The 23,343-nt window shown below is 39.0% G+C and overlaps 1 long non-coding RNA gene across 1 annotated transcript in view; it reads right to left on the reverse strand.

The window, feature by feature from the left end:
* LOC132534714 (uncharacterized) overlaps positions 1–23,343 on the reverse strand; it is a 152,264-nt gene that overhangs the window by 91,197 nt on the left and 37,724 nt on the right. The window contains exon 2 of the long non-coding RNA XR_009546426.1: positions 832–983. This is a non-coding gene — a long non-coding RNA (uncharacterized LOC132534714). The remainder of the gene's footprint in view (positions 1–831; positions 984–23,343) is intronic.

The raw sequence follows: 23,343 nt of genomic DNA on the forward strand, positions 1-23,343 counted from the left end.
TTGGGCCCTAGGCGGGGGACAGGATTTGACTTTTTTTTTTTTTTTTTTTTGCCTCCAGGGTTACTGCTGGGGCTAGGTGCCTGCACCATGAATCCACTGCTCCTGGAGGCCACATTTTCCCCCTTTTGTTTCCCTTGTTTTATCGTTGCTGTAGTTATTGTTGTTTTTATTGATGTCATCGTCATTGGATAGAACAGAGAGAAATGGAGAGAGGAGGGCAAGACAGAGGGGGAGAGAAAGATAGACACCTGCAGCCCTGCTTCACCCCCTGCAGGTGGGGAGCCGGAGCCCGGGGTTTGAACCAGGATCCTTATGCTGGTCCTTGTGCTTCGCATCGTGTGTGCTTAACCCGCTGCGCTACCACCCGACCCCCAGGATTTGACTTTTAAAGTGCTGCTCAAAGTCCCAGCATGGCTATTTCAGTGTCCCCCTGATCGATTACTGATTATCAGGAGGGGTTAAGAAAATAGCAACATATGCATCCTGGAAACTGGTCTGTGACATTTCTGATTGAGCCATGTGGTTGAGTGGACAAGAGTGTCTCCACAGACTTTGGGCAGAAAAGACTGTACCCAACCCATGCTAGGCAGACCCAAACCTGAGTACATAACCCAACAAAGAGCACAGCTTGCTCAGACTCAGACAGATTTCCTACACAGGTGTGACCCTGCTCATTAAACCAAAGGAAAGATACCCCAGTTTCTCCCACCACCTAAGTATAACAATAATAATAAGAAGATAGGAGTTTTTAAAATTAAGTGAAGAAGTTTCTGACTTTAGGAAACGTATAGACGTTAACAGAGAATCATAATGCATAATGGTTTGACTTACGGTTTCCTTTCAGTTTGACGATAGTGTGCAGTGAGAGGCATTGGGCAGAAAGCAGCACCGTGCTCTGGGGGAGCTGGGAAGCAGCAGCAGGAAGCAGTCAGCTTTTGACTTAAGAGCTTTCAATTTTACAGCAGTTTTCAGATGAAGAAGGTCTGTACATGAAAACAAAAACAGCACTTAACATGTACTCTAACATCCTTAGCACTAAAATTAAACCAACACAGGCACAACAGAACTGGGATTTGAAAGATAAGCAATAGGGAAGTGTGGTCCCAGCACTGGCCAAACTCATAGCTACTTCTTTTTTTGTTTTTAAATCATGTTTGTTTTTAAAAAACATATTGCTTATTTATTATTGGGTAGAAACAGAAATTGAGAGGGGAGGGCTAGATAGAGAAGGAAAGAGACAGAAAGACACACACTTGCAGCTATTCCCCCCTGTAATGGAGGAACAGGGGCTTGAACCTGGGTTCTTGCATTCTATAATGTGTGTGCTTGACCACACCTGGCCCCCTCCCATAGCTACCTTTTCTTCCTTTCTTTACTGGTATTTTTTCCGCTACATTTTATAGGTGATTTAATAATGATTAACAAAATTGTGGGATCAGAGGGGTACAATTCCATGCAGTTCCCACCACCAGAGTTCCATATCCCACCCATCCCCTTGATTAGAAGGTTCCTTATTCTTTATCCCTCTGGGAGTATGGACCAAAGATCTTTATAGGGTATAGAAGGTGGGAGGTCTGGCTTCTGTAATTGTTTCTCTGCTGGACATGGGTGTTGGCAGGTTGATCCACATACCTAGCTTGTTTCTATCTTTCCCTAGTGGGGTAGGGCTCTGGGGAGGTGGGGTTCCAGGACACATTGGTGAGGTCATCTGCCTAGGGAAGTCAGGTTGGTGTCATGGGAGCAACTGCAACTTGTTGGCTGAAAAGCATTAAGATATAAAAAAGAACAATTTGTTTAATTACCAGGAAACTAAAGGTAAGAATATAGCAGATATATTTTGGGGTCTTCATACTAGAGTAGCTAGGAAGTCTATTTCAGGTATATCCTAAGAGGCCCATGACTGAGCCCAACTGCTAACATGGTGGCTAAAAGTATTGTCTGGAAAGGCGGAAGTGGAAAATCAAGATCAGAAAAGAAAACACAAGTAGAACCTGAACTGGAATTGGCATATTGCACCAAAGTAAAAGACTCTGGGGTGGACTGTGGGGGAGGGGAGAGTACAGGTCCAAAACGGATGACAGAAGACCTAGTGTGGGTTGTACTGTTATGTGGAAAACTGAGAAATGTAATGTACAAATTATTGTATTTACTCTCGAATGTAAAACATTAATCCCCCAATAAAGAGATTTAAAAAATTTTAAAAGGAAATATTCTGCAATAAAAAGACAAGACTGTAATATTTGGAACACAAATACATAGAACTAGAGGTGATTATGTAAAGTGAAATAAGAGATGAAAGATAACTACTGGGTGGTTTCATTTATATCTGAGATACAGATGAGTAGAACAAATGAACTTCAAAAAAAATTTAAAAAAAAAGAATAGTCTGGAAAGATGATATCAATGTTGGGAATAGGAATAGAAAGCTGGATCAGAGCAGAGAGTAGCTCCCAAATATGGAAAAAGTATATAAGCACCATTAACTGCAAACCCCATCGATCATACCTAGGGCCCATGTCTATTCATATTTAGCACAGGAGCCTGTGTAACCTCTGCATCCCTGTCAGTCGGAGCAATATTTCACCTATGTTACCTAGTTCCCATTGCCAGAGTGGAAGCAACAAAATAAAACAGCAATAAAAGTTCTAATGTATGTATTGTTTTATGTATATGCATCAATGGATAAAAGTAAAACCTGAAGACACATACTACATCAATAATGGGGATTCCCGGTGACAGAAACAGAGACAGAAAAGGAAACAAAGAAAAACATTTCATATTCATTCATATAACTCAACACTGATCTACAAACTCAGAACAAAAAGACAAAGCAATACAATTGTCTTCATGTGGCTTCCACTGTGGCAATGGGAACTAGCTAACGTAGGTGGAATATTGTATGGATCTAAGAACTAAACAGAAATGGAGTGATACGATAGGGATGATTCAGCTTATCGGTTAGATTCTTTCTTCTTGGGGTCACCTGAGGCATTCACTGAGGCATCATTCATTATAGTCCAACTTCTCCCAGTGCCCAGTCTTCCCCTCCTGCATAATGTGTTGCTGCTGAGAACATTCCCTAATAAACTCTCTCCATCCCAATTGCATCCTAATTTCCACCTCAGAGTTTGTCTCCTGGGAAACTGAATCTCAACACTAGTTTATGGTTTTATGACAGTAATGGCCAGTCCAAGAAAGAAGAGGAAGCTATCAATGCTAAGATTTTTCAAGTAGGATGGACAAGGAAAAGAAAAAAGACAAAGAAAGAAAAAAATATATAACTGAGGTTTGAATTTAAGTGGTCAAAATAATGGCTCAAGCTGAAGTCACAATATTAGGTCAGAGGAGAGACTTGTGTTAAATCAACTCATGCTGTAAAAGCAAGGGTGTGGAGGCTTGATTTTTTTTTTTAAGTGTTATAGAATATCATTTATATTCTCTTTGTAGATTAAAATGTTTCAGTCAGTATAAATCAATCTGTTATCAAGGATAAAAACATAAACAAAGGAGAAGATAACAGACATGATAACAGAGCAAATAAGGAATAAGAAGCCCCTTGTTCATATCAAATCAATGGAGTTTACACTTAATGGTATTTATACACTTTTCCCAGATTTGGGAGCTATTCTCTCCCCTGAACCAGCTTTCTAGTTATTCCAACTCTTCCACCATCTCCCCAGGTAATACTTTTGGCCCACCTGCATGTTAAGGATTATCAAAGAGATATTAAATATACTATAATACATTCACTACTATACAAAGCTCTGCAGTAACCAGACAGAATAAGCTGATATGAAATGACATAAAAATATTCTTAAAATGTGTTAAATAGAAAAGGTAAGTCAGAATGAGATACAAAATAAAGCAGTGAAAGTTCTAATGTATGCATTGTTTCATGTATATACATCAATGAATAAAAGTAAAACCAGATTCAGGCAAACATTAGTAAAGTAAAGGGCTCCTTAGAATATACCTAAAATAGACCTACTAACTTTTTCCAAAATGGAAACTTCAAATCTCATCTGCTCTATTCTTGCCTATGGGTTCCAGATTATTAAGCAATTTGTTCTTCTATATATCTAAACGCTTTTTCAGACACCAATTTACAGATGCCATCATGATGCCAACCTGACCCGGGCAGATGATCTCACCAGTGTACACTGGAGCCCCCTCTCTCCAGAGCGTGCCCCACTAGGGAAAGACATAAACAGGCTGGAGGTGTGGATCAATCTGCCAACACACATGTGTCCAGCAGAGAAGCAATTACAGAAGCCAGACCTTCCACCTTCTGCACCCTATAATGATCCTGGCTCCATGTTCCCAGAGATAAAGAATAGGAAAGCTTCCAGTAGAGGGGATGGGATATGGAACTCTGGTGGTGGAAAATGTGTGGAATTTTTACCCCTCTTATCTTATGGTTTTGTTGATATTTTCTATTTTTCATTTTATAGATAAATTAAATTTAAAAAAGAAGCCCATTATCCTTGGAAAGTTTCTCCTGTTGATCCCTAGAAAAAAAAAAGGCAAGAGTTAAGTTATCTGTTACCTATTATTCAGTTCTGATTAGGCTTAATGAGATAATAATATAAGCAATGACTGCTAAGCCTGTATTTGGAAAAAAGAAAATCTTATTGCTGTCTCCATATACTTTTAAATTGAAGAGACACAACCTTTACAAATAATACCAGGACTGTTGACCCACTAAATATGGCACCCCAGCAGGAAATACTAGCTAAGTAGACCTCAACATCTTTAACTGTCAATCCTCTCAAGCTGTGCAATGCATATTGGGAAAGAATCAATCTTTTCTCTGCCCCATTCAAGATGAAGAAAGCTACGCAACTGAAAACTCAAGAGACGTGGCCAATGACGGGCTCCATTCAAAAGCAGGAGAATCTGATAGAAAAGATACTGGATAAATGGGATTAGAAGAATTTCAGAAGTTTCCCTTGTATCTCTTTCCACTTAAAGACAATTCAAATAACTTGCTTCTACACTATAAGACAAGATAGTACCGAGCTTTTAACCTAACAAAGAGAGAAAATGCAATCTCTGTGTGGGAGGCTTCCAGCTGAATGCCAACAGCAACTTAAAATCCTTTCTCAAGTGGAAAGATGAACATTCTCAGTAAATTTCATCATAAAGAGTCACACATTCGATTTATGGGACTTCAAGACAGAAGTATATTAAAATTTCAATAAATTCCAGACATGCACTGCTAATATTAAGATTTCAGTCATTCGAGTGATGCAAAAATGTAATTCAAATGGATACTAATTACTTTCAACTCATGTACCTAATGAACTGCAGACTATAAACAGATAGTTGAAACATACCTTACCTCATTTCTTCATCAACTAAGCATTAGAGTTTTGGTAAAAATGAGTTAACTATAGATACACTTGCTCTTTATGTGTGGGGAATGAACCTGAGTATAGAATTTTTAATTTACAAGGTGATTTTATAGGCATTTCCTTTATCACTATAATAACCTTACAATGCAATAGTGTTACTCTCACTTATGAATGAGGAAAAAAAAGTAACATCAAACAACACTTCCAGATTCATAAGTCAGTGAATCTTGAAGATGAAGATAAACCCACTTCTTTCCATTTCACATGGCCTCAAAGCAATCCACCCCAGTACTAGTACTACTGATATTACATATCATTGGAAAAACTTAGACATTAGATTCTTATGGCCATAGTACTATGGAAACACTTTTTTTTTTTTTTTTTGCCTCCAGGGTGGGGCTTAGTGCCTGCACTACAAATCCACTTCTTCTGGAAGCCATCTTTTTCCCATTGCTATTGGTTAGGACAGAGAGAAATTGACAGAGGAGGGGAAGACACAGAGAGAAAGAGAGAGAGTGAGAGAGAGAGACAGACAGACAGACAGACAGACAGAGACACCTGCAGACCTGCTTCACTACTTGTGAAGCAACTCTACTGCGGGTGGGAAGCTGGGGGACTCAAACCAAGATCCTTGAGCTGGTCCTTGTACTTTTCACTATGTGTGCCTAACTTGGTGCACTACCGCCCGGCCCCAACACTTTTTAAAACTAAGTTTGGGGACAAGTAGTGGCACACCAGTTGAATGCACATACTTTACCATGCATAGAGAATCCAGGTTTGGGCACCCATTCCACACCTGGAGGGCGAAGGAATACTTCACAAGTGGTGACACAGGTCTGCAGGGGTCTGTCTTCCTCTTTCCCTCTCTATCTCTTACTCCCCTCTTAATTTCTCTCTGTCCTATCAATTAAAATAAAAAGAAAAAAATCTAAAAATAATAAATAAAAACAAGAAGTCACTATGCTCTCTTTTTTCAGTCTCCATAACAATGATTCATTCTCTTTTATATCTCCCCCTAAATACCTGAAATATTTTTTGGTGGAATTGCAATCTCACACACATTTGAATTCGCTGTTCTGGGCTGCCTTGTATTTTTAAGTTAGAGAAAGAGAGAGGGAGGGATAGATATCCCGGCACTAAATTTCCTCCAATGCCACAGTACTTCCCATGTGATCTTGCGATTCAATCTTAGGCCATGTGCAATATCTAAAACTTCAGGGGGAAAATCAAGATAGGTATAATTATCTGTGGAATATATATACATACACACACAAATACATACATATATATATATATATATATATATGGAAGGAGCTTAACTGTTAACAGGCACAACAGAATTGGGGGAGAAATAGGAATGGTTTTAAAACTGGATTTTTGATAAAGGTTAAAGACTATACATTCACTAAAATCTTTGAATTGTACACTTAATATGTGAACTTTCTGGCATATAAATATACTCAGTAAAACCCTATGTAAAGAGATTTTGTCAATTATTATTATCATATTTGCTACCTGCACAATGACACCACCATTTCAAGTGGTCATTTTTTCTTTCTTTCTTTCTTTCCTTCCTTTGTCTCTCTCTCTCTCTTTCTTTCTTTCTTGCCTCCAGGGTTATCACTGGAGCTCACTGCCTGCACTATGAACCCACTGCTCCTGGAAGCTATGTTTTCCTTTTTGTTGCCTTTATTGTTACTGTTATTGTTGTTGGATAGAACGGAGAGAAATAAAGAGAAGAGGGGAAGACAGAGAGGGGGAGACAAAGATAGAAACCTACAGACCTCCTTCACCACTTATGAAGCAACCCTTCCTGCAGGTGGGGAGCTGGGGGCTCGAACTGGGATCCTTGAGCCGGTCCTTGCAGTTTATGCCATGTGCACTTAACCTACTGTACACCACCCGGTCCCACTTTTTTTTCTCTTTCTTTTTTCCCCCTACGATAAACAGTAGTAGAGAGGGAAAAAGAAAGAGACGCTGGAGCCAGGCAGTGGCACACCTGGTTAAGCTCACACATTATAATGTGCAAGAACCTGGGTTCAAGCCCCTGGTCCCCACCTGTAGGGGAAAAGTTTCATGACTGGTGAAGCAGGGCTGCAGGGGTCTCTCTGTCTCTATCTCCTTCCCTTTTAATTTCTTTCTGTCTCTATCCAATAATAAATAAAAATTTTTAAAAAGAGAGACACTTGCTTACTGCTTCACAGTTCATAAAGCTACCATCCCCCACCACACACATACACACACACACACACACACACACAGGTGATGACAGGGATTTGAACCAGGGTCCTTGCTCAAAGTCATCTGTGTGCTCTACCAATTGTACTACTACCTGACCTACCAATACAGTTATTCAAAAAGAGAGGTAAAGTATCAGAAAGAAAATGATACTCGATTTGGAGGAAAAGAGAAAAGAAATTCTGAGTCCTTGAATTTAAGAGAATGAGCACTTGGGATGTAAAGGAGTAGAATAAAGGGGAAATTACAACAACTCAGAATTCTTCAGTTGTTTCTTGTTTGTTTTTTCATTTTCTCACTGTGGCAAAATTGCTCTTTCATCGCATGGCAAAATTAGTGAGTGGTTTGATTATCACAAACCCTTCACTTCTTATTCCTCTGAAGACAGGAAAGCACAGAGAGATGAGTGATTTGGCCTCGATCACAGAACTAATCTCTGAGCTAGATTTCACTCCTGGCCTAGTGAAAGCAGACTTTGTGCTCCAAAGACAGCAGATTTGTTCTAGATCACTCTGGTATCATCCTACTATATCCAAATAGACACTTTCTTAATAAAATTTTGTTGAACAACTATTATACCACAGACATGGCTGGTCATTTAATACTCTTTGATCTCCTCAGAGGTGCAAGGTATCATTAAGATGTGAGTGCAATGTGCACCATTCTGGACTCCACCCATCTCTGGGGACAGACAGGGTTACATGAACTACAGTAACCCCAGTTCTCCCATATTTGTTAATACTTACCTCAGAGGACCCCAGGAAGTTGCAAAGGCCACCTCTTCAGAATATTTTGAAGCATTCCATGGGCTAATCTCAGGGAGAAACTGAAAAGCTGCTGTGCCCTTTCTCACGGGACAGCATTGTCTCCATCTGCTTTCTCTGGGTGACACCAGATGAGAGTCTGCAGTGGTCTCGGGGCAGTCGGGCTCTCCTTCTCCTTGATTAAGGAACACCAAGGCAATGCTGCTTGTCCATCAACAGTTATAGTCAAACAAGTGGCTCCATTTTTGTTTGTCTTGATTCTAGTTGCAGCAAAGTCATTCAACTTGCATGAACCCTCATGCCAGTCCCCAGTCTGAATTCAGACCCGTTCTTCCCTGAGGTGACTGAAGCTCAGTCACTGAGAACAGTCAGTCTTTGTACTTGTTTATTAAGAATTGTTTCCTGGAGCCTCCAAGTTTCCCACACAAGTAGGTTCCTAGAGATCTAGCCATCGATCGGTTCCTCAACAACAAGGTCTGCCACTTGTAGCACAGTCAGCCAGACTGTGAGGAGCTTTCCGCTGAGGAAGAGTTTATTTTGGGAGGCACCTTTGTCCAAGGCAACAGTGTAGTTAAAACTCCCAAGTTACTACCTGCTCTTTCTTCTGAGGTCATATGAGTTGGGGGTTTTCAGGTTAGTATGGTGCTAGACTCTACCTGCCCTTTCCAAAGTGAAAGAGGAGCATGAGGATGGGGTTTCCAGCTGAAATCACTTCTGCTACACTTGCTGAAGATAAAAAATCAGGTATTTCTCATAAAGTGGTCTCCAGCAGGAGGGATAATTCTGCTTTGCTCCTTAGTGACAATCTGGATTTCTCCATGTTATCTTAAGTCATATCCTGTTGCAAGATCGTAAAGAAAAGGAAAGGAAAGAAGATTGTAAGGTGTACACTGTACTAAAGGGAGGGCAAGAAACAGAATTGTTAGTCATGTGCTTGTTAATAGTTCCACGAGAGGCTGAGAGGTTGATGAGAGGAAGGAATGTGGTACAATTAGCCTGAGGGCAAAAGAAGTGTATGTATTTTTTACATTCTATGGAGTCCTAGCTTAATTGTCCCTTATCACAAACACATCTCCACAAATCAGAGTGTGCTGGAGCTGGGCACATCAGGTATTCAGCCACAAGTCCATCAGCCTTTTTTTTTTTTTTCCCATTTGATGAACACAATTTTAATTATGGAACTGTCATCTGCAACTCACAAACTTATTTTATCTTTACATGTCCTATTTGCTAGTTTTCAAAAAAGAACAAGACCAACATATACATACAATTTATACTCTGTCTTATCACCAAATTTTATAAATTTAAGATGTGCTTATTAACAAAATTTAAATTACACATGTTATTTATTTTGAGTTATTATAACCATGACTTGCATCTCTGTCCTATCTATTTATTTATTTTTTTATTTAAGAAAGGATAAATTAACAAAATCATAGAGTAGGAGGGGTACAACTTCACACAATTCCCACCACCCAATCTCCATATTCCATCCCCTCCCTTGATAGCTTTCCCATTCTCTATCCCACTGGGAGCATGGACCCAGGGTCGTTGTGGGTTGCAGAAGCTGGAAGGTCTGACTTCTGTAATTACTTCCCCGTTGAACATGGGCGTTGACTGGTTGGTCCATACTCCCAGTCTGCCTCTCTCTTTCCCTAGTAGGGTGGGTCTCTGGGGAAGCTGAGCTCCAGGGCACATTGGTGGGGTCTTCAGTCCAGGGAAGCCTGGCCAAAGTCCATCAGCCTTTTTAAGGACCATACTCCACAGAGCAAAACTTCTGAATTATATTTTCTTACAGCTGTTAACTATTACCTAATCCTAAATATATTAAATTTAGTTTAACATATTAAGTATATGAATTAATTTCATAGTTAGGCAATTTTTTTCATGAGGTCACAGATGATTAGGGAAATGTAAATGAAAACAAGGAAAGAATGCTTTACACTGGTAAGTATGTCATATACTAGAAAAGAGAGAAACACCAACTGTTGGAGAGGTTGTGCAGGAAAATGAGCTCTCCTACAAGACTACTGGGAATATAAATTTGTCCAACCCCTGTGGAAAACAGTTGGAGACTCACAGAATGCTAGGAATGGAACCACGACTCAGCAATTCCTCAAAGATACCTACCCGAGGAGACCTATGTACATCTATGCTCATAGAAGCACACTTTGTACTAGTCCCAACTTGACAGCAACCCAGATGCCCAATGACAGATGAGTGGCTAAGACCGTTGTGGTTTATATACACAGTCTAATACTATTGCAGTCGTTATAAATGATAAGGTCACATCCTCTGTTATCCTGGATGGAACTTGAAGTTATCATGCTGAGTGAGATAAGCCAGAAAGAGAAGGACTAATATCAACTGATCTCATTCATAGGTAGAACTGAGGAAGCTAAGGGAAAACTGAAGGTGAAACTTGTACTGGGTGTCATATATTGCACTAATGCAAAGGACTCTGGGGAGGAAAGGAAGGGGATGAGATGCAGCAGCTCTGGGGGCCTGGAGTATGATGTGGTCAAGGACCTACATTGGGGGAGAGAGTGTCTTGCAAACACCTATCCTGGGGAGATGAGAAGTTGTAGTACCTACATGTCGACAACTATACTGTAAACCATTAATCTAATCATTTTTTTAAGTTAAGCAAAAGTGATAAAATCAAGTACTTGTCTCTAAAATATAGCAAAACAGTTTGCCTTTGAAATAAAATGTATGTTGTTTGTTTTTATCATGTTTTCTCTTAAAATAAATCTATAGAAGAATAGTGTCTCATTTGTAGCTCAGTAAACAACAGCAGTATTTATTTACGCTGTTTCCCATATAAACTTCGATAATCGAAAGCTCATGGCCAAATTACCCAACTCAATGTTACAATGCACATTAGTCACAGCTGAGTTTAGCCCAGATCTCCAAGATTGTTAAATCATATTCTTGATCTTCACTTTATTCAAGCAGAGTGAATTTATGCTTGGTCATGTATTTTATCAGTAAATATATTTGCAAGGCCAGAACACGTGTAATTTGATAACCTTGACTAAAACATCAATAAGAGTTGTCCTTACAACCACTGTTTTCCTGTGTTTATTTTAAAAATAACCTAAACAATATTTTTAAATGTAGTATGTCTCAAAATGATAATTTTTAAGCAACTATAACACTTTAAATGAAGATACATGCAAATTTAACCATATTTCCTAGGACCTGAAGTGACTCCTAATGTCTGTTATTTTCCAAGGACAAAGCATCAATCCATACAAACTAGTTAAAAAAAAAAAGAAGAAACTTAAAAAAATTTTTTAATTATATTTATTTATTTATTGGATAGAGACAGCCAGAATTCAAGAAGAAGGGGAAGACAGAAAGGTAGAGAGACAAAGAGACACCTGCAGCCCCACTTCACCACTTGCAAAGCTTTCCCCCTGCAGGTGGGGACTGGGGGCTTGAACCCTGGTCCTTGCACATTGTAACATGTGTGCTCAACCAGCTGCACCACCACCCAGCCCCTGAAGAAAAAACTTTTACCCAGGCTCTTAGAGAAGCCAAATAATCCAAACTAAAAGAACTAAATAAATAACACAAAATAAATTCAAGAAATTTGTCTTAAGAAAAGAAAGAAAAAAAACACATTTAACAAGTGCTTTTGATCAGCATTACTTTTTATAAATATCTTATGGAGAATAGATGTATTATTTTTTACCATGTTGTAATAGTATATGCCATTGATTTATTCATTGATTCAAAAGTATTTTCTAACTTCCTTAAGGAGATTCTGTGGTGGGGCCTGAGGGAAAATTAAGCAAGCCAAGCAGACAAATACCCTGCCCTCAGATTCCATAGTTCCATAGTTTTTCAGTAAAAGAGTGAGTTGTAGTTTAAAAAAAAAATCATTATATAATGTCTCAGATGATAAAAGAGTGTTGAGAGAGAAAATTAAAGCAGAGAAGTCTAATGGAGAGTGGTTTTAGTTTAAATAAAATGGTCATGGAGAGCTCTGTACAAAGACTGTAAGACTAATCTTGAAGGCATGGAAGAAAAATGCAGGACAAGGGACTGACAATTGCAAAACCACACAGGTTCTGAAGCAGGAGATTGTGTAAATAAGTAGAACAGAAGGAGAGAACAGAGGAGGGGGGGGGGGACTGATTGGGTTTTTGTCTCCAAGCATTCACCACACCAGGAAAGTTTGGTGTTTATTTATTTTTTTTTATTGTTTTTGTTTTCAGATAGAAGGACACAGAGCTAGAGAGAGGAGAGAGAGAGAGAGGAGAGAGAGAGAGAGAGGTCAGAGCTTTAAAGCTTTCCCCCAGTGCGACCACCCAGGTGGGCTATCTTGCCTGCGCATTGCTCTTTTCCTTCCTTTTTGGCCTCCAGGGTTACTGCTGGGGCTCCGTTATCATGAATCCACTGCTCTCAGAGGCCATTTTTTTCCATTTTGTTGCGGTTGTTATTGTTATTGTTGCCATTGATGTTGTTGGATAGGACAGAGAGAAATTGAGAGAGGGGAGACAGAAAAGGTTAGAGAAAGACAGACACCCGCAGACCTGCTTCACCACTCGTGAAGCAACCTCACTACAGGTGGGGAGCCAGGGGCTCGAACCCGGTGTCCTTATGCTGCCGGTCCTTGTGCTTTGCACCACGTGCCCTTAAACCACTGTGCTACCGCCCATCCCCTGTGTGTGTGTTCTTTAATATTGTTAGAAAGGCATTTGTTTGAATGAGACAGGGAGACTTTAAGTGAGATAGGGGTTTCAAACAAAGATGCTACTTGAACTAGCTGATATATATTTAAAATTATTCTGAATAGGATTGAGGCGATGTCTCACCTGGATTGTATATCTTTGCCATGTGAACAACCTAGGTTTAAACCCAAATCTCTCCACACTGGAGGAACCTTGGAGCTGTGCTATCTTTCCCTCTCTCCCTCTGTCTCTATCTGATAAAAAAAAAAAAAATTCAGCTCAATGTAGTAAAATCCCAGTGACTACAAGAAAAAAAATCACTCTAGGTCAGTTAGAAGACCCTGAGAATATAATGTAGGAGAGAGATGATTATGGACTGAATGAAATTCATAGTTCTACAGGAAAGAGAGACCAAGGTTCTTAGATGATGAACTCAGAGAATTTTCTCCCACTGGACCAGATGTCAAGAGAAAGAGAGGAAACAGAAGCTATGCAATACTTTTATACTGTGCAACTAAAAAATGGAGAAGACTGAATGGGAAATTTGGTTTCAGAGTACAAACGAGTAGATCAGAAGATTAATGAAGTGTGAGAAAGTCATTTTTAGATATGCAGTATTTGAAGTTGCTAAGAAGCATGTGGAGATGTAGAGCAGACAGGGCCAGAAGTTGTGAGTGTGTGAATGTTTTTGATGGACAGATGAATGGGTGGGCGAATAGATGAATTGTATAGATAAGTATGTACATACATACATACATACATACATACATTAATTCATACATACTGGGATGGGTTTTAGGATGGGATCACTGGATAAAATAAATCATTAAGGTAGAAGTTTATGTACTCTACAACCCCAGTGGGGAAAAAAAAAAACTGATTCCTGGATATTCCCAGTAGAAGTAGAGAAGATGAGGAACCAGTATATTAGACTGGGATACATGTGCATATGTGCCATATGTGTAGATTTAAAATCGTCTAAACAAGGGCATTTGATTCAGCCCAGTCCCAAGGGTCTAAAATATTTTTACAATGTCGCCATGAGAAATGAGGATCCACAGCCATTGTTAACTAGAGACTCAAAAATCTACTGATTCCAGTCTCCATGACTATACCCCGTTAACTGGTTCAGGTGCACTGGAGTTCAAGAAACACAGCAGAGAACTAGTTCAGTCACCAGATTATTCATATTAATCCAATAAATTCACAGTCAACTCTGTGGGTCTCTATTCAAGTGCCAAATCCATGGTGGCAACACTAGACACAGAGCCCACCATAATCCTGCAAATGTAAAAATACACACAAACATACATCACAAGGATAGAGAGAAACATGTCTGATGACTAGAAAAGGTCACACAACAGCTGAGCAGATTATATTAAGCCAAGATGACAACAGTAGCTTCCACCCCATGAGTTCTCTTGCAGTGTGACTGTGTCCGCTTCTAGGCAGAGTCGAATTCTCCTCCTCAGATTTAGTGACTAGTTTATAACTAAAGGAGCGTTCAAGAGTGACTCAGTGTAAGGCTAAGAAAAGCTAAGTATCTTCCATCTGATTCTGTGGAAACACTTATTTTCCAGACACTCCTCTTGGATCCCTTTTCCGGGAAACGGACTCACCATGCTGTAAGAAGCAGGTGTCACTTAGGAAGGCCACATATAGATGCTCTGTGAGAAATTCCAATTGCATCTCGCTTTTCAAAACATTATGGTAACATATGTGAGTACAGAACCCTCCATAGTATTCCAGTCTTAGCATTTCATGCCTCTCCAGTTATTAGAGTCTTTTAAGTTAGAATCCGAGAATCCAGTGTTTCAGAATTTCTGAATTTGAAAGATTTCTCACATTTTAAGCTACTATGTGTTAGAGGTGGTCTATTAAGAAACAATTAGCCAAACAGTAAATTAACTCAAGTGCATTACCTCATTTAATCTTCAGAAGAAATCAATTGCCTGAGTATTACTGTTCTCTGCATTTTACAGTGGGAACTGAGCCTTAAGATCCGATACCACAATTAACCAATAGTAGTGTCACAGTCCAAATGCAATTGCAGAACCAGAAATTACAATGACAGAATTATGGTGCATAATGTGGGTGAGAAACTCACATAGGCACTGGGCACATGTAAAATAAAGACATGGAGTGATAACTATCTCCGAAACTTCTCTAAGCAAAAAAAAAAAAAAAGGAGTCCTGACATGTTCTTATAGCATGTTATTAATCAGAGACCGAACCAATGGAGTAGGCCAAGTGAACAATAAGTAGTGAAGTGAAAGTGAAGGCACCTTTATAAATCACCCACTTTCACTCTAGTCCATATCTAAAACATTCGCACTAAAAGGAAAGCATCAGACTGAATTCGGGAGAGTAGTAGAAAACTTCCCCAGTCCACTGCTAATCCTACAAAGCAGCAAAAACACTCACAAATTTGCATCACAGTGCTAAAGCAAGTCCTACAGCAATAGCATAATGTTTTGGTCACTGGGAATTACCTTATTATCTAGACATTAGCTACACAGGGAGGAGAGAACATATATAAGCTTACTCTTGGAAAGAAAAAATGTGAAATTGATGGGAAATATATGACATTCAAAGTTTGATTGATGGGAAATATGTGACATTCAAAGTTTGATTGATGGGAAATATATGACATTCAAAGGTGTTTAAGATAATTTTTGGGCGGAGGCACACCGGGTTAAGCACACATAATACTAAGAGCAAGGACCCAGGTTCGAGCCCCGCTCCCCACTTGTACTGGGGAAGCTTCGCAAGTTGGGAAGCAGGTCTGCAAGTTTCTCTCTGTCTCTTTCCTCTTTACCTCCCCCTCCCCTCTCAATTTCTCTCTGTCCTATCGAATAAAATGTGGAAGAAAAAAAAAAAGGAAAAATGGCCACCAAGAGTGGCCTCTTGAGTTATAACTCAAGGCAATACATACATACATACATACATATGTACATAAAATAATGCTTACATGCATGTTTCTTAATATTCTGCTATATTTTAAAATATATGTTGTTTATAAACTCTACTAAGAGCTCTGAGGAATACTAAAGTAATTTGTCCACAGTGAAGGAGATAGGATAACTTTTGAAGAAAGGAAAAACTTTATATCTTCTAGATTCTCTTTTATTCATATACTTACATTTCCCCTACAAATCTAGAAAATATAAGAAAATTGTGGGGTCACAACACCAGTATCCAGATTCTCTGCAGCCTCTCATTTGCACAGTAAGCATCATCTACACTCTTATGTTTGGTCAGAAGCATTATCCTCATCCACTTGTTAACTTTTTATTAGTGATCTCATAGTGGTTCACAAGTGTGTATGATCATATAGTATCACTATTACAGTATCACACCATCCCCACCACCAGTCTCAAGTCAGTCAAAAGCATAATCAATGCATATAGAAACCCACATTTATGTAGCAAAAATGAGAAGATGGAAATTGAAATATTATATTTGTTACAATTATCATTATAGATAGAATTCCAATTTTATGATGAAAACCTGATAAACTTAAATTTTCCTTCAAAGAAACTAACCTACTGGGGCCAGGCAGTAGCATCCCTGTTTAAGTGCATGCATTATAGTGTGACCAGGTTCAAGCCCCTGGTCTCTGCCTTCAGGGGGAAAGTTTCACAAGAGGTGAAATAGGGCTGCAAGGTGTCTCTCTGTTCTCTTCCCCCTCTATCTTGCCCTCCTTTCTCAAATTCTCTCTCTGTCTCTATCCAAGAATTAAAAAAATAAAAATTAAGAAGTATATTTAAAAAAGAAGCTAAAGTACTCACAAAGGTATTCACCAATTCACATATCTCCAAAATATTGGCTTTATTATGTTGCAAACTTGATTTTTGAAAATTGCATTATAAAAAGACAGAAAATTAAGTTTATTAGCCTGGAATTTTAGCACTGCTACATTATTAGAAAATAAGCAGAAGGTTTGTAAACAGGGAGTTTTAAACACTTAGAATTCTAGACTTCTCATGGATGAAGTACCAACCAGCATATGGGAGGATCAACACTAAGTCCAGTTTAATTGATCTGATGTATACATGCAAGACAAGGAGAGTTTACAGCACAAGCTATATGCAAAATAACTAAGATTGATCTGAACTTCATGTATATTAAGGTTAGTTTCTTCCAATCCACTCCCCCAAGAGATAGGAAGAAGATATGACGAATACATTAGAAAAATAATGACAAATTTGTATGTTTGCTATTGATTAAATGTAACGGGGATGAACGTTTGCCAGAAAATGAGAAAACTCAGAATGCAGTTTAAACTATAGTCTCTTTTGTGTACTGTTTTCCCCCAAAGTATGCTTTCAGCATGGAGTTCCTGACGTTTATTCACAGTGTTTTCTAAGTTCCCATTGCGGGTCTGGTACTGGGAGTCAAAACCAAATAACTTATAGTTTCACTTTCAAAGGACTCACAATTAAATAAAATGTGGCAGGTGGGAAAGTCCTAAGTGTACTGAAGTAGTGTTGGTGTATACAGAAATATACTCATCTAAAGCTGTACAGAGAAACAATGCAGCATAGACAATAAAGTAATGTATTGTACCTGGGGCAGAAATCAGGAAGGACTTCACAAAAGAGACATTTCCGAGTGGAGACAGGAAGGGAAGTAGAGAGGAAGCCGACCCAGGAATGGCACAGATGTATGGAACAGTCTAGTGTGCTTGCTGTGAAGCAAACATTGTGCTAGAATGATAAGTAGATGACAGATGGATAAATCAGAAAGGTATCTAGTAAGTACATAGATAGATATATAGATGATAGATTGATAGATAGATAGATAGATAGATAGATAGATAGACAGACAGATAGATAATGGATGGCTGGATGGATGACAGAATAGATGGATAGAGGGGCGGTAGCATAGCCAGTTAAGCGCATGTGGTGCAAAGCGCAAGGACCAATATAAGGATTCCGATTCAAGCCCCCGGCTCCCCACCTGCAGGGGAGCCACTTCACAAGTGGTGAAGCAGGTCTGCAGGTGTCTCTTTCCCCTCTCTCTCTTCCCCTCCTCTATTTCTCTCTGTTCTATCCAACAACAACAATAATAACTACAAAATAAAAACAAGGGTGACAAAAGGGTGTAAATAATAATAAAAAAAGAATAGATAGATAGACGGGCGAAGAATATGCTTCATATATAGTGTATATTATATAACTATATAAAAATAAGTGTGAAATAGTTACAAAAGATGCATGAGAACATAGAATAAATTGGCATGTGAATATGCATATACATATTTGTATGCATATGTGTATATACACGGAGAGAGAGAGAGACGAATGTCTTTTGCATTTTTTAAAATAACCATCTGCCTACTTGTGGAATAGTTTTCACCACATACACATTCTTTGGCCCTTCATATCTGATTTGATTCACAGGTTTGGTTTTTAAATGTTTACTGGGAGTACTCCCACATTTGGGAACAAACTAGCACCCAGAAAAGCATTTAAAATTTAAGTTTTTAATCATATTTATTACATCATTTACATATAAATCTAAAATGGTTTTGTTTCTTAAAAATATTTTATTTATTCATTTATTGGATCGAGACAGAGAGAAACTGAGATGGTAGGGGAAGATGGAACGAGATAGAGGTAGGGCCAGGTGGTGGCACACCTGTTTGAGTGCACACATCACAGTGCACAAGGAACAGGGTTCAGGCCCCTGGTCCCCCACCTACGGGGAAAAGTTTTGCAAGTGGTGAAACAGTGCTATAGCGCTCTCTCTCTCTCTCTCTCTCTCTCTCTCTCTCTCTCTCTCCTTCTTTATTGCCTGTACCACTGCTTCACCATTTGTAAAGCTTCTCCCCTGTAGTTGAAGGGTAAGGGCTTGAACCCTTGTCTTTGTGCATAAGAACGTGTGCTTTCAACCAAGTATACCACCACTTGACCCCTAAAAATGTTTTTTTGAAAAAAAACTAACCCATCATTGCTTTGCTACCAGACTAGCTAAATGCACCTATTTCCAGTACTTTGGTGCCACCTTGTGGTTCGAATCTATATGACATCATACTAATAAATAGCTTTTTTATTTTGCTATAAAAAAATGGTAGGATAAAGGTTTTGGATACATCAAAAAAAAATGGTAGGTAGAGAGAAATGGTTCTTTGGTGGTAAGGAAAATGTGCTCAAACTAATTTTGGGGTGCTGAGAAATTAAAACTTGAGACAACAACAGTCTTATACATTATAAGAATAAACTGAAAATGTACGTAACTTCACTACACTTACGCAACAGTTCAACGACTGTTTACACGTGTTACACTGAGATCCAAAAATATGTTTGATCACTAAGCTAACAAAAACAAATCATAAATTGACATTTCCTCAAGGGGCTTAACTTCTGATCAATATTTTGGGAGAGGGAGAGTAAATGAGACAAACAGCAATACACTGTCAAAGCATCTTGAATACAGACATGGACACTATGTACAGACCTTTCCAGTCACTAGTATCAGGATGGACAAAGAAAACTCCTTGATCTGGTAGCAGCTGAGTTACTGCATCTGTTTGGCAAAGCAATAGGGGTTATCCTGAACAATAGGTTTGTATTACAATAGTTTGTTTTCCTAGCTGAACTTAAAATACAAATGTTTTGGAGTTCCCTACCAGAGGTATTTCCCTGTTGTGAGACAGACTACTGCTGCACTGCTGACCTCAGAAATCTCTGGTACTTAGAAGTGAACCACCAGTCTCCAGTTCCCACCTCTAAGGGAATAGCTCTCTCTTTCAGAAAGAGGACAAATAACAAGCTCCTTTGAAACAGGTTGCATTCTCTCACTGTGTATTTTTACTGAGTGACTTCTTTGTGAAGAGAGAGTTATCTTTAACTTGGGGAGAATCATAATGGGTGGGCAGGAAATTCTTCCATAGGCACACCACCTCCAACCACCATCACTAAATACTCAGGTCTGAGGGGATACTTGGTCAACTTTTTGAAAAGGGAAGAAACATACTGTGTGGCTGAATCATCTACCCAGCTTACAATTCCTAAAATGAAAAAAAAAAATTTTCTTTTCCTTTCTTTTTGGGATCACCTGACAATGGTTCAACTCACTTTTTACTGCAACAAAAATATATGTGAAATAATTATGTTCCAAAGGGAACAAAACCAACTTGACTGGAAAGCACTGCTTGGAAACACATCACCCTCCTGGGATATTAAAAGTAATACTACCTCTTCATAAAGCCATCCAGAGAAAAAATATAAATAATGATTCATTGTTTTAGAGAGATCTTATAAGGTGATATCCTGGGAATGTTTCATCAAGTGGCTCATTTTAAGGGAAGAAAACATAATTTGGTTTCATCTAATAAGTGATAATATCAGTGGCAGAGCTCAGCTCACTTGGAACTTCTCATTCCATGTCTCCATGTGTTTGTTTCTTGCCTCACAGTGTTTGAAAAATTACCTCAGAACTGAGCCTGCCTCCAAGATGGCCAGATGCTGCTGTCATCGGAGAAATACTACACTGACCTCAATAATACACTTGATAGTAGCAACCACTTGCCAAGCACTGTTTAGACCAGTATTTTCTTTTTAAAATATTATGATTTAATAGGACAGAGAAAAACTGAGAGGGGAGGGGAGAAAAGGGGGTAACTGCACCACTGCTTTACTGTTCACGAAACTTCCCCCAAGGATGGGGACTGGAGGCTTTATGCATGGTGACGTGTGTACTCCACTGGGTGCACCACCAACTAGCCACCTAAGCCAGCATTGTTAATGCTATCCTTTAACCACTTGAGAAAAATAATTGTAGACAGTACCCCAAATACAGCCATGTAGCTACCATTCCTGGGATTCAGGCATCAAATGTCAGCAATACTCACCAGCCATTGTTACAAAATGTGATTCTAAACATTTTCAGATATTCTCTAGAGGTTTATTTATAAATCAAATAACATCTTGTTAGGAGGATAAATAAAGCACATAATCTAATTCAAATTGAGTAGTTATATACAAGTTGCTAACAGAAAACAAAAGAAGGAAAAGACTGGGAGAGGTAAAGGCTATAAAGAGAGGGAAATAATTTTAGTTTGAAGGAAGCCGAAATGTAGCCCCGGAGCAGAGAAGTGGAAGACACTTCAGTTAGTAGAAATACTTGTGCAGAATCACGAGCACCTTAAAGAGAATGAGGAGCAGTCAGTAAAGTTCTAGCATGACTGAAACAAGGGGATTTAGAGAAACTCGGATGAAAGGAGGCAGGAGAGGAGGAGGAAAGGGAGTAAGAGAATGAAAACAGAGCTTCCAGGCCACACCAGGCTGTGGTGCAGTGGGTAAGCACACACATTACAGTGCACAAGGACCTGGGTTCAGGCCCCTGGTCCCCATCTGTAGAGGAAAAGCTTCGTAAATGGTGAAGCAGTGCTGTAAGTGTCTCTCTGACTCTTTCCCTCTCTCTCTCTTCTCCTCCCCCTCTCAATTTCTGTCTGTCTCTATTTAATAACAAATAAGTTCTAACCTTCTCTGTCCACTAAATGTGCAATACTGTGGAGTGCATTTTATCATTTCTTTTGTTATAAATATGTTGATGGAGCAAATATATTTTGTTATTATTTTGTGGACATCCAATACTCCCTACAAAGTTAATAATTTATCCCTTAGGAATATAATTTCTTACTCAAAACATCCTATGGAACAAACTAGGTTTAATTGTCATCACTTCACTCTCTGATGCTTTTTAAGGGGAGTTTAATCATCTGTAATTGTGATATGTTTATGTAACCAGAGAATACCCAGAAAATGAAAAATGAGGAAGGAAATCCAGGAGGTGGCATAGTGAGTCGGCTGTGAACTTGGAAGCATAGGCACTCTCAGTTAAATTGCTAGAATCTCATGTGCCAGAGGAATACTCTGGTTCTTTTTCTCCTCTGTTCTATTTTGTGTCCATAAGCAAATTCTTTAAAAAAGAAAAATAGAAAGAAAATGATAAATCATTTAAAATCTATGAAGAAGAAAGTCAATGAAATGAATGAATGAGTGGATCTGTAGACTATACACATAGTAGAAAAAAAAACATTTTAAAAAGAAATTAAAAAATAGAGAACAAGCTGCAGCGGAAAACCTGACTCACCTGTGTGGCACAAACAATCCTTGTACTTGGCATTCCTCCTGTGGAATCTTCTGTGAGGGTCACCCAGCTGCTTTCATTACATCTGAGTCCCCTCTCCATGCCTAAATTTGACACTTTCATCTCACTGCTCCCTATTTTTAAAACTTCCTTTCAACCTTTACTTCAGACTTGAAACCTATGATGACCTCACCATCATTTCTTCCAAATGAGGCATCAATTTCTCTTGTCACTATTTTAGTCACTTTGGTTCTCTTCTTTATTTTAGGTTTCCCTGCTACTTTGGAAGTCAAATCAGTTTCTAGTATTTTACTGAACAATATAACATTTAGGTTTGTTTTTTTTTTTTCTCATCTATTTAAACTTCTGTAGTCCAGGAACCTCACTTCTGGATGACTTGCACAAGCCCCAACTGGTCTCCTAAATCTCCAGTCTCCTTTCCTCACAGCACCCCCTGCCTATGTCATCACACATGCCCGAACATATTAACACACAGGCACACATACTTCACCAAACACTCGGTTGTTTTAGTCTCATACTCATAGTCTTAGGCTCCAATAACCGAGAAGAGAAAAAAAAAAGTCTGTTTACCCTGGCTTTCAAGACTTGCCACCTCCCAGTCCCAACATAATTCTCTGACTCCATCTAGTGACTGTCCTCAACTTTGAATAATATTAACCTGAAAATAGTGATTATGGCTCGAGCCACCAAATATTGAGAGCTCTTCTCTGCCCTAACGCAGAGTGCCATGAATATGAATGACAAGACTTTCCTCACTTAGCCTTTACTAAGCTCCATCAGCAGGGCCTTTTACTTCCCATTTTTCAGGTGAAAGTTACTTTGAGCAAAGTAATTTGGTCACATATCTCAGGCAGTCAGTGCTGTGGCCAGAATTTAATATTTGTTGTTATTTCTGAATCTTTCTGCCATGCAATCTCTCTTCCCACCGATCCCTCTTCTCTCTTATCTGAAATGGGGATGGCTATGCCATAAATGATTATCATTATATCACTGAAAATGTCTCTCTCTCTTTTTTTTTTCTTGTCAAAATTCGACTCCTCTGTCAAGACTTGCTCATAGTCAACACTCCCTCCCACCTGGCCAAATGGTTTCCAACTCGTGGCGACTTGTTCTCAGCTCTGGCTAGTCTCTGATGATAGCTGTTTGGCAATGAGATGCCCCCTCTTTCAAAGGGGGTCCCATGTG

This window comes from Erinaceus europaeus, chromosome 19 (assembly GCF_950295315.1).
Source record: "Erinaceus europaeus chromosome 19, mEriEur2.1, whole genome shotgun sequence".
Lineage (NCBI taxonomy): Eukaryota > Metazoa > Chordata > Mammalia > Eulipotyphla > Erinaceidae > Erinaceus > Erinaceus europaeus.